At 36.2% G+C, this 15,091-nt stretch overlaps 1 pseudogene; it reads right to left on the bottom strand.

The window, feature by feature from the left end:
* Positions 1-14,470: 14,470 nt before the first annotated feature.
* LOC129901807 (5S ribosomal RNA) lies at positions 14,471-14,590 on the bottom strand (annotated as a pseudogene).
* Positions 14,591-15,091: the final 501 nt, after the last annotated feature.

Here is a 15,091-nt window from a genome sequence, read left to right on the forward strand (position 1 = left end):
TGGTGTCATCATGACTTGGGAAATCGGGTCATGACAATTGAGTTGAGTATTTCAGCATTCATTGAGTTGAGTTGAGCTAATTTGAGTTTAGTATTCTTGAGTAAGTTTCCTTTCAGATATTTTACATACCGTAGATTCCCTGTAATGACGCTATTTGGTGTGCATTATTTTATGATGCAGATACAGGTGATAGAAATTCTCAACAGGCGCATTATTGAAGATCAGTTTCCATCTAGCTTTTTTTGAGATCTCTTTGCATTCAGATAAGCTCCTTCAATCATTAGTTTCAATATTTATTATTAGCATTTTTAGGTAGCCGTGGGCCTGTCCCGATACCTATTCAGAGTTTTTAGAGGCTTCATAGACACAAACAGGGTAGAGTGTATTCATTATTATTATCACATGAGTTCATGTTTTTTAAACATTGAGTTATAATATATTTAGAGCATATTGAGACTAAATTATGAAAAGTTGCATTTTAATAAATTTGCATGCCCATCTAAAATTAGTTGAGTGAGTAGCAACTTTCATTGAGTAGTTAGTCAGGCAAAGGGTTCGCTTGGGAACCAGTAATGGTGTCTGAGTACCGACCGCACCTAGGTATACACTCAGGGAGTTATATGTCAACGGCTCCATTGAGTCCAAAATGTTGAAATTGGTGGGGTAGCATATCTTTTTTTCTCGCACGAAGTTCCAAATAAATCTCAAGCACCCCGTCTGAGATTTTGAAAGTGGTTAAAATCAACTGATATGCATTAGCTGGTGCATGACTATTTTTACCTTCATATTTACAGTCTCCAGGACACATTCGCAATGGCCATGATAGATGGTCCCCATGTTCGCAAGACCTAGACCACATTTGCAAAGGTTAGTCCTTTGCTTTGTGCGTTCACGAAGGCTTGGTCAATTACCTTCTACGATCATAGGCTCACCTTTGTGTATGAGAAGTTCATATGGGATGGACCTCAATAATCACGGGCTCCCTTTGCTGCATTCGTGATAGATAATTATGTCTGGTCATTTAAATAAAAGACAGATGCAATCATCTGTGAGTTTATTACTTCCTTTGGCAATTTAGAAAGCTATAAAGGTTTAATTTGGGTGATGAAAGTTCAATTTATTTGGGAAGCTCATGAAAATACACTGGAGTGTTCAGGGAGTGCCGGGAGTTCTTTGTTTGAGGTAAGTTTCACCCCAAGGGCTGTCAACCCCTTTTTCTTTAGCTTAAATTGTAAAATTATTCATGTTGTTGATTCTCGGTATTCCGAACCCTGAATTATATCCTATTTTGGGATACATGTTTGGGGAGCTTAAATGAACCTTTTGATGGAGTTAATTTTGAGATTTCCAGTATGGGTCCCACAATCCCATTTTAGACCCAATTTTTGGTCCATCTTCGATTAATGTGATTTTAATGTCTAAATGACAGTCATGACATTGTGATCCTATTTTTGATAGTGTGATATCATTCATAGGCCGCTTAAAAGGTAAACGCTCTAGAGTTCTAAATTTGGAATGCGCACGATCTGCTTTGAGGTAGGCTATGGCTTCCCTTCCTTTAGATTGAGCTTGAGAACATAAATTGTGTTGATTAGTTGGAATTTTGGGTTGCATAGCTAGTTGATCATGCTTATTTACTTGGAAATAATGTTTTAGGTTTTTTGGGTATTTTTGGGACTTGTTGGCATGTTGTTCTTTTTTTACGATCATCCTTCCTTGTGGAATGAATTGTACTTGTCTCTATTGATGTTGGTAGCATGTTTGACCTTAGTCTAGGTGTAGACTAGTATGTTTCTTAGAATTGTGTATTTTGAAGATGATAGGCCTTAGAATCTCTTTGATGTTTCTTCAGACTGCTTAGCTCCCTATAGATTAATGTGGCAGATTTGGGTCTAATAGGATGAGCCTTAGTTAGGCGATAACTTAATTCCAATGACCTTTTATCCATAACCTCCCTTTTTCTACGGCCCTAATAATTCAAAGTTTAGACATTGAACTTAGTTCAACAGTTTGGAATTGGATCAAATTCAGGCTTGGAGTGTTGTATTGATTAGCCTTATGGCGATGAGTTGGATATGGGATTCTTCATCAGCCTATTGTTGGTCGTAGATTCAAGGATTGGTCACGCTGCTCTATTATGGTTGCAGATTTAAGGTATAGTCATTGATTTATAACCATATTTCGTATTTGGGATCCTTATCCTCTACAGAGTTGATACCTATCGACTTGATCTTATTGGTTTTTTTAGGAGGCATACTTACAGTTCAAAGTCTGGGCTATGCACTCTCCAGTTCTAGATTCACCGAGTTCTATTCTTAGTAGTTATAGTTATTTTGTGCTTTTGGGCGTCCATTTGGGTTTTTACTTAAAATTGGACACGAGTTTACCTTCTAGGCTTATGAGGGTCCAATGAAGTTTTAGTTAGTTGTTTACTTAATTCATTTCCATTCTTTTATACACTCATGGGCATTCCTACTAGACTTCTATACTTTGACCTCTATTCTCTTTAATTTTTGCTTTTTATATTGCTTTTACTTTTTAAGTTTAGTCAGCCTGTGATTCATATTGGGTACATGTTGTTTTGGTACTCATATTACACTTTACATCTATTTCTATGATGTAGGTCTGAGCATTAGTTATCAGCGCTGATTTTGAGCTGGTTGGATTCAGAGACGAGGGAGATTTTAGGATATTATGGATCATACATGTCTCATTTTGTATAGTTTTGGCTAGTATTTTGATTATGAGACAAGTTTGTATGTTTTGGTCAATTTTTGGAACTTGCACTCTTTTGTAGTAGCTCTATACTCGTGACTTCTAGGTTCTGGGAGGGATCTTTTGGCTTTTGTATATAGGTGTTATGCTTCCACTTATTTCTTCTGATAATTATGTTAAATGGTTACTTCTGCTTTGCTTCTACCCTTATACTCATTATTTATCATTTTGGGTTGCGGGTTGGCTTACCTAATGGTGGATTGTAGTATGTGTCATCCTAACTCGAGAAATCAGGTCGTGACACAGACGAGTATTACAATATACAACTTTTGAATTGGTGTGGGAAACATGGCAGTTTATTTCAAAGACTTAGAAAGATGGTTTGTGATGTTCTAGCTATTAAGTTGAATCAGTTGCTTCAAAGGCTGCTTTCGGCATGACAAGATTTCAAATTGGAGATCACGGATATTCATTGGCAGAAGAAAACAAGGAGATGTCAATTTTATTTAGAAATGGATCAATGCCGAGAGAAGAAATTATGGCTTGCCAAAGTTAACTTACCAACAAGAAGAATTAGATTCAATAATTGGATATACCAGTGATGACTGAAAGGAGGCACTAGACTATCAAGCATCTTTGCCATTTTTGAAGGATGTTTCCATTGAAATTATATGAGAGATAGAAAACAATTTATTGGAACATACAAATATTTTTTTTGTATATGAGAACTAGTTGAAACACAACCCTCCTAGAAGGTGGCTACGTAGATTAGTGACTCTTCTAATATTTATAATTTGTAAGTTGTAACACAATTCATATAATTAAATTTTATTTTGGAACCAAAGTGCGGATGGGTGTTTTAACATTAGAAGTGCGTATGAAATGTATCTCTCAACCAAAGAAACTTTCACTACAAACTCAAATTGCAATTGGGTATGGAAGATAAAAGCCATTAACAAAATTAAATTCTTCATGTGGCTCCTCTTCTCTCATAAATTCCCAACACCAACAGAACTATATAGGAGAAATATTACTACTTCCAGAGACTGCTCCTCGTGACCCAACACAGAGGAAAATGCTAATCACATTTTTCTTCACTACCCCAACACAAACAATATCTGGTAAGCTTTTAATATCAACCTCCCCGACCAAAACCTCATCGGTAATATACATCACTTCTGCACTTCATCAACCAGCATGACTACTAACAATTGTCATTTGGTCCCCGCTGCAATATTAATTCCAAACTTTTCAAAAATATTAATATCAATATAAAACCTACCATGTTACATAATGTATCCTCCCAAGCTATGGAATACCTACACCTAGCTCAGCACATTCCTAAAAAACTCCTGAGATACACAACGTCAGTACCTTGGCACAAGACATTGGAGGGAAAACTTAAACTGAACTTTGACGGTTCTTTCAAGCTATAATCTACAAGTGATAGAATAAGAGGAGGCATAAGGAATCACCTAGGAACCTGGATTGTTTGTTTCACATGCAAATTTAAAGCACAAGATGCCCATCATGTTGAAAGTATTGCTTTGCTTAATGGTTTGATGCTAGCAAAAGAAATACTATTAAGCAGATACTTGTGGAAACTGATTTTCAGGTATTACTAAACTACTTATATGGCAATAGCCTCATATACTAACATATTTTAGCTGATTGCAGGACTTTACTCCGATAGTTGGAAGGAGCACCACTGAAGTATATCCTGAGGGAAGCTAATCTAGTAGCTGACATGCAAGCAAAATATGGAAGGAAGACGAAGAATCCACATATTATTACTAATCAACTATATATTTTTGACACATCTGCTTCCTTTGTATCAAGTGTTCTAGATAGAGAAGCGAATGGAACTACATAGACTAGTTTAATTCCACTTACGGATGAACCTTCTATTTACTAAATAAAAATCCTTCCATTTCTTAAGCAAAAAAATAATAATATTTGAATAAAATTAAAAGCTTTAGTCAAGTCTTTTTTATACAACTATTGTCTTACATTTTATATAATTTAATTTTAAATAATTAAGCAAACTTTAATAATTTAATACTTTACTTATCAAACTTAATTTTGAACTTTAAACATTGAAATTTTAAATTTGAAAGTTGAAATTTCAAATTTGAATTTTGACATTTTAAATTTTCAAAGCTTAAACATATTATTTTCTTAAACATAAGTATTCATAACTTAAAAACTTAAACATACAATAATTTAAATAATTAAATATATAAAAAAATTCTCACATCTTGTCCAGTCCCAACTCATCCCGTCCCATAAAAATAGTAGGATGGGACGAGATTGTTGAGTCACCCGGGTATTATGACTAATTCATCCCGGTATGATCGATTTCGACAGATGGACGTCCCTGACCATACCATTTTTGGTTGACCCGGACCCACTGCCAGCCCTAATGGAGGCCAATTCACTGGCATTTAAATAACTCCATAACGCAACATGCATATTTTTCTAAAGATCAACTTCTTGGGATGCTTTGGAAGCTCGATTCTTGGGGGAGTTAGTGGTAATTATTGGGAATCAACAAGGGATTGCGTGGGCGCATTCCGTGCATGGGTCCCATGATCATATTTTAACCCAAATTTTATTTTTGAAGTTTTTTAAGGCGATATAGGTATTGTTTTGCTTATTTTGATGCTCTCATCACTAATTTGATAGCGTGGCATTATTCGAAGGACATTCGGAAGGAAAAAACTCTAGTTTAGAGGTTAGGGTTTTGAAATAGGTAATGGTTTCTTCTTTTAGACTTGGCTTAGTTAGCTTATATATATTGAGTTGTATCAATCTTAGGAATGCTTTAGGTTAGATTGTAGGATTGTATGAACCTTATACGTTATATGGTCATTTTGGGTTATTTAGCTTAGTTTTTAGTCAGTAAGCCTTAGTTTAGGTTGATCCTTGATCTTGGTGTCGCTTTAGAAACCTTCTAGGTTGTGCGAAACTTAGGTTGCCACATGTAACCTTGTTTTGGTATGATTTTGTGCTTGTAGTTATATTTTTGAGCTTTTATTTCTCAAGTGTTGTTATTATGGGATCTAAGGTCATGGATTTGGACTAGCAAGAGTTCTAGGTTAGTACATTTGTGTTAAGACGGGTGTTACCCAAGTTATGGTGTGGTGTGTTTGATTATGATTGAGTTGTCTGTGTTTTGGTATGCAATTCTGGCTTTTTGCATCTGTGTTTGGGTTCATATTCGTTAGAAAACTTGAGAAATTTATATTTGAAGAAAGGAAATGATTTTACTAAGTTTTTCCCACTTTTTGAGCTAAGAAAGAGCACATCATTGTCTTAACTATTAGAAAAGAGGTTTTTATGAAAAATGCATCATTTCGGCATTTCATGACTAAAATGGGTAAATATTGGTTTTAATGAGTTTTGGGTATTCTTACTGAGAACTTTTCATTGATAAGCTCGTGGAGATACTCTGAGCTGCCCGTTTACTGAGTTTCGAGTTATGTTCTAGTGCACTTCATCTTTGATAAGTCCAAGGTATCATTTTAGGCGGTTCAAGGTTTCTTCTAGGCTTCTACTTTCCTATATTTACAATTGTATCTCCTTTCTTGTTTGATTTAGTTGTTACTGCCTTATATTTGAGTCCCTCTTGCTAGTTAATTTATGTTATCTCTTCCTCTATTCTCGGTAGTTGATTTTCTCTGCTTAGCATCTTTAAACTGTAATTTTAGAACTAGCGTTCTTCTTCTTTATATATATATTATCTTTCTGAGCTCGATCTGTCTATGAACCATACTGAATATCCTATATTTTGGTACTTATACTATGCTTTTGTATTTTTTATGCCGCTCCTAGTACGAGTCATCCTCAGTGAGTGTTGGATCTCCCGTGGCCATCGCGGAGTCGGATTGTGGTGAGCTCTTGGTGTCTAGAGACTTGTTACTTTTCCTCCTTTTCTACCAGTCTGTGTATTTTGTGTTTTGATTAGACAAACTTATGTATATAGAATATCTGTATTTAGATGCTCGTCGGTGACACCAGGTCTTGGGTTTAGTTCTTGTGTATAGTTTGTCATTCTCGGTCACTTTCGGGCCCATTTGGTATATTATGTATCATATTTACATTACTATATTATGTCCCATTTTGTACCTTTATTTCTGCTTCCGTTTCTTCTCTTTTAAGTCTTTGTCTTCTACTTTTGTCTTGTTTGGGTTTTGGCTTGCCTACTAGAGGATTTATAATAGACGCTATCATGACTCAATTTTGGATCGTGACAGACCTGAATTGCAGTGATTTTACAAACAGCTTTGAGAGTATTGTTGTAACAATTTCTCTAGGAAGGAAAGGGATTTTGGTTTTCTTCCATGATAGTAGTACAAATGTCACAGACCAAACAAAACCAACTATGTTATGTTCTTTATGGTTTTATATTTGAAATAGTTGCATAAGAGGGTTACTTTTTGAGAGTTCTTAGTCAAAATTATCCCTTTTTAAATAAGATTACATTTGTTTTTGTCTTTTAAATATAATTTGAAGAATATTTAGTCCCCCCACCTTTGATCAAACTAATAGAATTTACTTAAAATCAATAGTGACTACAAAAAACACAACAAAATCAACCAATTCAGCCAATTTGATGAAGTATAAGGAAGTAAAAATGCTCGGGAAAAGGTTTTAGGTCAAGTAGATTAATGGGACAATTTTGGCTAGAAAACTCTACTTTTTGAACTAGCAGTCAAAAAGTTCTCACAAAAAAAAGTATAATTAAAAAGTAGTCAATGCTTAATGTAAAAGTTAAAAGTAAGATTGTTGGCACCTAGATTTTCTTATTTCCCTACAATAGTTTATATATTCCGTTTACACTTACATCTATAAGGTAAATTATTGTATTAGACAAATTGCACACCTTGATATAGAAAATTATATATATATTAAATTGATTTAGATAAAATGGTTGAATTAGCATTTTATAAGGCAATAAGTTGTACGTCCTACTCAGTACTCCCTCTTCTCACTTTGTTTCATCATGTTTGTCTTAAAGTTTTTTCCTATTTTCCTAGATTTTATATAATCTTAAGTACGTGGCGTTGTTACACCAGATCTACTAGTCTCCCAAAGGACTCTTTCGGTTGATAGTTCTGGTTTCCAGCCAATATACCTCAATTTTTTTTTTATCTTTCCTTGTTCATCTCTTCTTCTTAATCTATGTTCTTAACACTTTCGTCTTTAACCACACACTAGACATAAATCTGACCGCAAATTAGTCCTCTATTAGTCATTGGGATTGAAAGCCATTAATCCTAGGAATTTACGGGTTAATCCATAGGAGTTGTTAAAATTAAGAAGCTAACCATGTACTAATGAAACATTTTATAGAACTATACAGTTTATATATGCATAAGTAAAATTAAAAAAATTAAAGATATATTTTTGTGGGAATAGGATATAAAACTTTATGAGATTACATGACTCAACTGAGAGAGGTTTCCCTTTAGGGACCCCCGAAGGTCTTGAGATAAAAGCTACGCTTCAAACACAAACACACTTATTTTATTTTATTTAAACTTTTGTACAACCAGAGAAAAGTTTAAGAAACGGTGGGATACTTGTACATGGAGGGAAGGGGAGTATGTTGGAGGTTTTAGGATTCTCTCACACTAGATTCTGAGCATCTCTCTCTAAGCATTCTGTTTTTTTTAATTCGCACACTTATCTCTTATATAGAGGTAGAGATAGTAAATCAAAGGTGCAAAACACTGCTACATGGCCTTCTTAGAAATGGCCGACATCTTGATAAGATTCCTTCATAATGCGCGTCGGGTGCTCAGTAGGCCCCAACATCACATGCATTATTAGTTCATCTTTTGACTGACTACTGACGCGTGCTTGTCAATAGTGTTTCCCTCTTTTGGAGGGTAGTGATAAAGTGACAGCACTTACAAGACACTTGTGGGCATACCCACATGGCACATCATGTACATTCATTATTAGCAATCTACTCATCTTTATGTCTTTTTAGCTGTATCATCTTTGTTGTTGTCTTCTTGGATATATCCTCATTCTAAGTGTTACACCTTGTACTTTTGTACCTTGGAACGTGTTCTTAAGTCTCTTGAAAGGCTCTTAAGTTTCTTGTAAGGATCGTAAGTCTCTTAAGTTTCTTAAGGTTTCTTAAAGTTTCTTAAATCTTCTTAAGAACTTTTAAGCTCTTAAGGGATACCATGTGAGCCGGATAATCTATAATGCTAGTAAACAACTCTAAGGAAAGGAGAATGTGATACCCTATAGTAGAGAATATTGGAAATAGAGTTATAAGAATCCAGAAGAAGTCGGACACCAAATAATAAGTCGTAGGACTCAACTTATATATGTAAGCTACCAACTTGGAAATCTTACATACTTAAGCTACTTGAATACATACCAAGCTTATGTAGCAAGGATTACATAGGTTTGTAAAGTAAGACGAGAGTAAGAACCTACGAGGGACGAAATAGAGTGCCACGTGGCAGTATGAGAGAGTTCCACATGGTATCATGAGAGAGTTTCACGTGGAAGCAGTTAGAGAAAGAGTGGTGGGTCCCACATGCCACGTGGTAGCCCAAGGTTGGAGGGGGTGGTGTGTTGGCCCAATAAGGGCTTGACACGTGTCAGCACTTAGGGGTTGACATCTGTCACCTCCTAAAGTGGCCTATATATATAGATATTTTATGATCAACCTTATCAAGAAGTCATTATCTTCCAAGTTCAAGAGGCTTCTAGAGAAAGAAAGAAGAGAAGAGAAATCTAGAACTAGAGAAAGAGTAGGTTCGGCCAAGGAGAAAAAAAAAAGGTAAGTCTCTGATTTCGTTCCGTGAATTAATTATATAGAGCGTAACATGATGTTATGATGGTGTTAGTAATGAAAATTTATTATTTGGAGCAGCCCAAAACGTTATCAAATAGCCACAAAGTTTTAGGTGCCCTAAAAGAACTTCCAAGGTAAATTTCGTTGAGTTTGATGAGTTTCGGGATAGGTAAGGGTTTCCCTTTCAAATTGGAGTTTATGATGTTGTTATGAGATATATTACATTTCTTAAATAAGGTTTTAAGTGAAAAAATTGCATAAGGATGCTAGACGCTAGAAACAAACTAAATTGAAGTCGTCGTAGTTAAATCGAAGTCGAGTAGTGTGTTGCGATTGTGGTGATGCGGTTGCAGCTGATTGGATGGAATTTTGCAGGGATGGAAAGTGTTCTAAAAGGGTTGTGGTTACTTCTGGTTTCATCCACACTACCCTCTGTTTCATATTGTTAAAGGCTTTGCGAAATTAACAATAAAAACTCTATTTTGATATCGTAGCTTCAGGCGAGTTATTTGGAGTTTGTATTGTGTAATATTTAAGTAATTTACTTATGTATATTCTTATGTTTGTTTTTATTGGTATGGTTGTTAATATGGTGGCCGAGTTGAAATCTTGGGGATGTTAAATTTATAGGGGAAATATTACTCGATTTTTGGTAACTTCAAAACTAGTAACAAACTAGTCGAGGGTATTGGATAAGGAAACGATTCCTATGGGTACTTGGTTGTAGAGTTGCAAATTGGAAACTTAAAGTCTATTAACCTTAGTATTACTCTCATGTTAATAGGTCAAGGAGATAAAAAGGCGAGCTGGGTTATAGTTAATCCACAAAAGGTATGTGAAGCTTACCCTTTGTTTCTTTTGGCATGTCTTAGCCTTAAGTTATATATATATACAAAACTTGGGAGTCATTCCATTCATAAAACTCTGAGTATTAGTCAAGACCTTTTTTCACTTCTGAATGTTAGAATTCCTTCACTAAGTGGACTCATCGCCTTTCAAGTCTTCTGTAGGATGAAGAGTAGTACATATAAGGCCTATCTCCTTCTTTCGTTGAAATCTCTTAAGGTAAGTTTAGAGGTAATTCTATTTATAGGTTCTGGATATAATTCGTGACTTGTAGTCACTTTTGAATACTAAGGGTCCTAAAGTAATTAGATTACTATTCCCGAGCCACTTATATGTTGAATAGTAAGTGGAAATATAAGCTCCTATTCTGAAAGGCTCTAAGAGGATAACTGTCTCTGATTGCATAAGTTGTGTCTCTGATTGCATAAGTTATGTGTCTGATTGCATAAATTGTATTTTTGATTGCATAAACTGTGTGGCATTATCTTGGTACATGCCTCTGGTTCCTGAGGCCCTAATTGATGAAATCCCTAATAACATCTAAAGGGTACCTGAGAGAATTACTTTCCTGGTCTTCAAGTGACGGTTCACTTGAATATTTTATTAAATCTCAGGAGATGACCTAGTTGCATATGGTTTCTCACTACTCTACTCGTGCATACGATAACCCTTATTTCATTGAGTCCCACGCGGGGCTGGGCCTATATTGTGCGCAGCTTTTCTACTTCTTTCATCGAGTCCCGAGCGGGATGCGATATCATACCATGACGTGATGGGTGATGCCATATACGAGGAGGGGATGCTATATATGATGATATGATGATGTGATGATATAATTATGCGACAATGATATGAGTATTCACCGCATACCAGGTTGGATAAAATATAATGATTATGACACCGAGTCCCATAATGAGCCGGGTACGGTATATGGTGATATAAGGAAGAAACACCAAGTCCCTCACTAGAGGGCCGGGTATGGTATGTATATATACGATGTGGGTACGCTATATATGTACCCTACTCTGTTCACCAAGTCCCTCACTAAAGGGTCGGATACCATAGGTAGGCATGCATGTGCAAATATAGTAATACATTTGTGACACCGAACCCTATATGGGCCAGATATGTTATGATATATATATATATATATATATATATATATATAATGAGGTTATGTTGTGTACGATAGTATGAGGCCGTATATGATGACACGATGAAGTGATATATATGATGAAAAGAGATGATGATATGATATTATGATGAAAATGATTTTATTGTATGAGATACAGGCACGGTAATGGGTCAATTGTTATACTTGTCCCCTACATCCCTGTTCCAACTATAATCTCGTTATGGTATTTTATGCTTACATACTTAGTATATATTTTGTACTGACCCCCTTCTCTTTGGGGGGCTGCATTTCATGCCCGCAAGTATAGACACGTGACTTGAGGATCCACCAGCTTAGGATTCCACCCAGCGGGTTTAAGAAGAGATCCATCGTATCGGAGCCCACCTTTTGGTACCAACCATTGATGTATATATTTGTGTGTTCAAGGGTATGGTGAGGGCCCTATTCCGCCTTATGTTTCTATTTCTTTTTACTCTTAGAGGTCTATAGACATGTGTATGGGTTGTTTATGTATGTGTGAACAGTTGTGCCTATATGTTACAATAGCCTTGTCGACTTATATATATTGTCTTGCCTATTAGCATGCTATACCTCAAATAGGAGATAGGTTTCCTTATAGTTAGCAAGGGTACACGCGAGTGTCTAGTTCAGGCACCCATTATGGTCTATGGAGTTGGGTCATGACAGAAGTGGTATCATAACGGTCCTTCATCGGGATGTCTATAGACCGTGTCTAGTAGATTCTTGTTTATCTATGTGTTGTGCACCACATCTATAAATAGGAGGCTACACGACATTTAGTATATCACCTTTCTTTCATATATAAGATCGTGCGATAGAGCCTTGCTATAAGACATGAAATTCCTTTTTCTAACCTTTGGTTTCAGCTGAACAACGACATCGACAGAAGAAAATGACGGATTATATTGGAAGCTACCCAGTATATAGGTAAGTAATGGTGTGAAGGAGGCATGCTGGATAAGGTAATAAGATTGAAATATGATTGACATGTAAAGTCGAAGATTGAAGGGAAAAGTACACAAAAAAGTGTAACAAGTGCAGTCCGAGTTGGACATACGAGGTAAGTCCATTATTTTATACTATTGTTGATATTGGGCGCCTTGTATGATGGTGATATGAATATATATATGTTGGCCCTGTGAGGCATTATTGGTATTTCCTGAGTGCAGGTTTGGGATAGTAGGGAATATAGAGGAAACTCTGCCAATTTGTTTTTTGAAATAAAAAGAGAATGAGATATAAGGTTGTAGTATGTCTTGAGAGATTGTATCCACGGTAATGATAAGATCTGACTAAACTAGGAGAACAATTGACTTTGGGAAATAAGTAAATTGCGGTATGGGTGGTAATTAGAAGGTCAATACTGATATGGTGAGAAGAATGGTGATGGATATAAATGTCTTAAGACTGCCTGTGAGGTATTAAGGATGAGAATGATGAGGAAGGATAAGGGGGTTAAGTACACTTGCTACACCAGGTGGGATTAGTCCAGAGTAAGGATCGTGAATAAAGGTTAAGAAATATTACCCTCTGGGATTGACCATGAGAAGAATATAGTGTGAATATAATGAGGATCATCATGGAAATACGTAGGGCCTAGTAATGAAGTAACTAAAGAATTTGATTGTGGGTAAGATTAAGAGTCAACATCAAGTACACGATAAGGATGAAAGCGCATGAAGAAGAAAGGGGTATTGTGTATATGTACCTCCACCGTAGAAAATAGTAAGACCCCTCAAGGATGAGAGAGGTAGCTCTGCAAGACCATTGATGAGTTGCAAGTCCATTAAGAGGAATAACTGGTATTCACTGGGATGAATATAGTGTTATAGGAAAGCTAGAAACACGTGTCATCAGAGTATAAGTTCCCCCGAATGGAGAATCGGACACGATTTCAAGCACTAGTGACATACTGATAGGGATGAAGGAAACACGGCTTCGACTAAGCTACTACATTAGTTATATAACTCGAGAATTCTAAACACCCCATGGTTGTATTAAGGCTTCTTACAGGGGAAACCTAAAGTATAGATGAGTTAATAGAAGGTGTAGACATGGTGCAGTATATAAAATGTGTTGGAACAGAATCATATATGTATGAACAGTTGAAAATAAATAGAGGATGACATGGGTACACCCTAAAGAGGGGAAGTGGACAACAGAAATACAAGCATGAGAGGAAATCAACTGACACTGTCATATGTTGACAGGACCGCTTAAATTTCAAGCGAGATCCCATACTGGCTTGAGTTAGCAAGAGCTCAAGGCCAACAATAAATAGATAGAAGTCACGGTATCTGAGAGAGAAGAATCATGGGTGCCTACAAAAAGGGGTGAATACGATAAGAGAGTATGACTGAGCAAACTAACGGCCACGAAAAGGGTAGTAGGGTCATGTTTTAGTAAAGATTAAGATATGGAAACAACGTCATTAGTCGTTGATATCGGGACGTACAGGTAGTAAGGAGAATAGAAAATATCCTACAGTAGGAAATGAGGAGACCAAAGAGTACGTAAAGGAAGAAAAGAAAGAAGTAGGATAAAATAGCGTTAGCACGAGCAAGTCCTAGTGTGAAGTCGATATGTAAAGAAATATGGGTCGGGAGATGAAAAGACTGCATTTACCTCATACAAGTGGTATAAGAGTAGTTGTGCAACCTAGAAATAGTTATATACAGCATAAGACCAAGCAGAGGAGTACATAATGAAAAGGAGTTATGATATTTTTGAGATGTTACACATGAATACGAAGAGAAGTAAATCAAATGGCCAAAAAGGACACAGTCATGGTTGAATTAAAGATCTACCCCGACACCGGTTGTAAGAGAGAAGAAGAGAGGTCAATGAGAAATATGAAGACTAGCAAAAGACGCTAAGGTAAATCTTGGGCTAAGATGAGTGCCTTCACATATTATTGCAAGGATGGCAATGAAACGTGACACGAGGACTTCCTAGAGGGGTCACCCATCCTAGTACTACTCTCACCCAAGCACGTTTAACTTCAAAATTCCGATGGGATCCGATGCGTTAGTGCTTTTATGATCGCACGATATGGGAGAATACAAACTAGCGGCAAAGCAATGACACGAGATTATGTACCTAGAGTGCTATAAGTTACGATAAGGGAATTGTAAAAGAGCTTAAGCAAAATAAGCATGATTAGCCGATTACTAACAGATGGCGCACTTGTATGCCACAGTTCTTCAACATAATACCAGTTAATGATAAGGCAAACCATGAAACGGCTATACAGTTCATTGTGTGAGAGAACTTCAGCACAACTTGGTAGCCAACTCTGATAGGCAAAAAGCAAAACCCAAAAGACGAGGGTACCAATTGATGTCATCTAAAGAAGGCAAGAAGTAATATACGAGGTCAAAAATTCCATAATACAACCTTGGATACAAGACTCACTTTGCATTCCCTAGACAGATAATTCTATATGGAATGTTATCCATATATTAACAATATCATCCCATGTTCCTTCAATCAAGGACTACCTGTCTAGTTGAGATTGTGTAAAATTATAGGTCAAGAGGGTGGTGAGACTT

The sequence above is a fragment of the Solanum dulcamara genome, chromosome 8, assembly GCF_947179165.1.
Source record: "Solanum dulcamara chromosome 8, daSolDulc1.2, whole genome shotgun sequence".
Taxonomy (NCBI): Eukaryota; Viridiplantae; Streptophyta; class Magnoliopsida; order Solanales; family Solanaceae; genus Solanum; species Solanum dulcamara.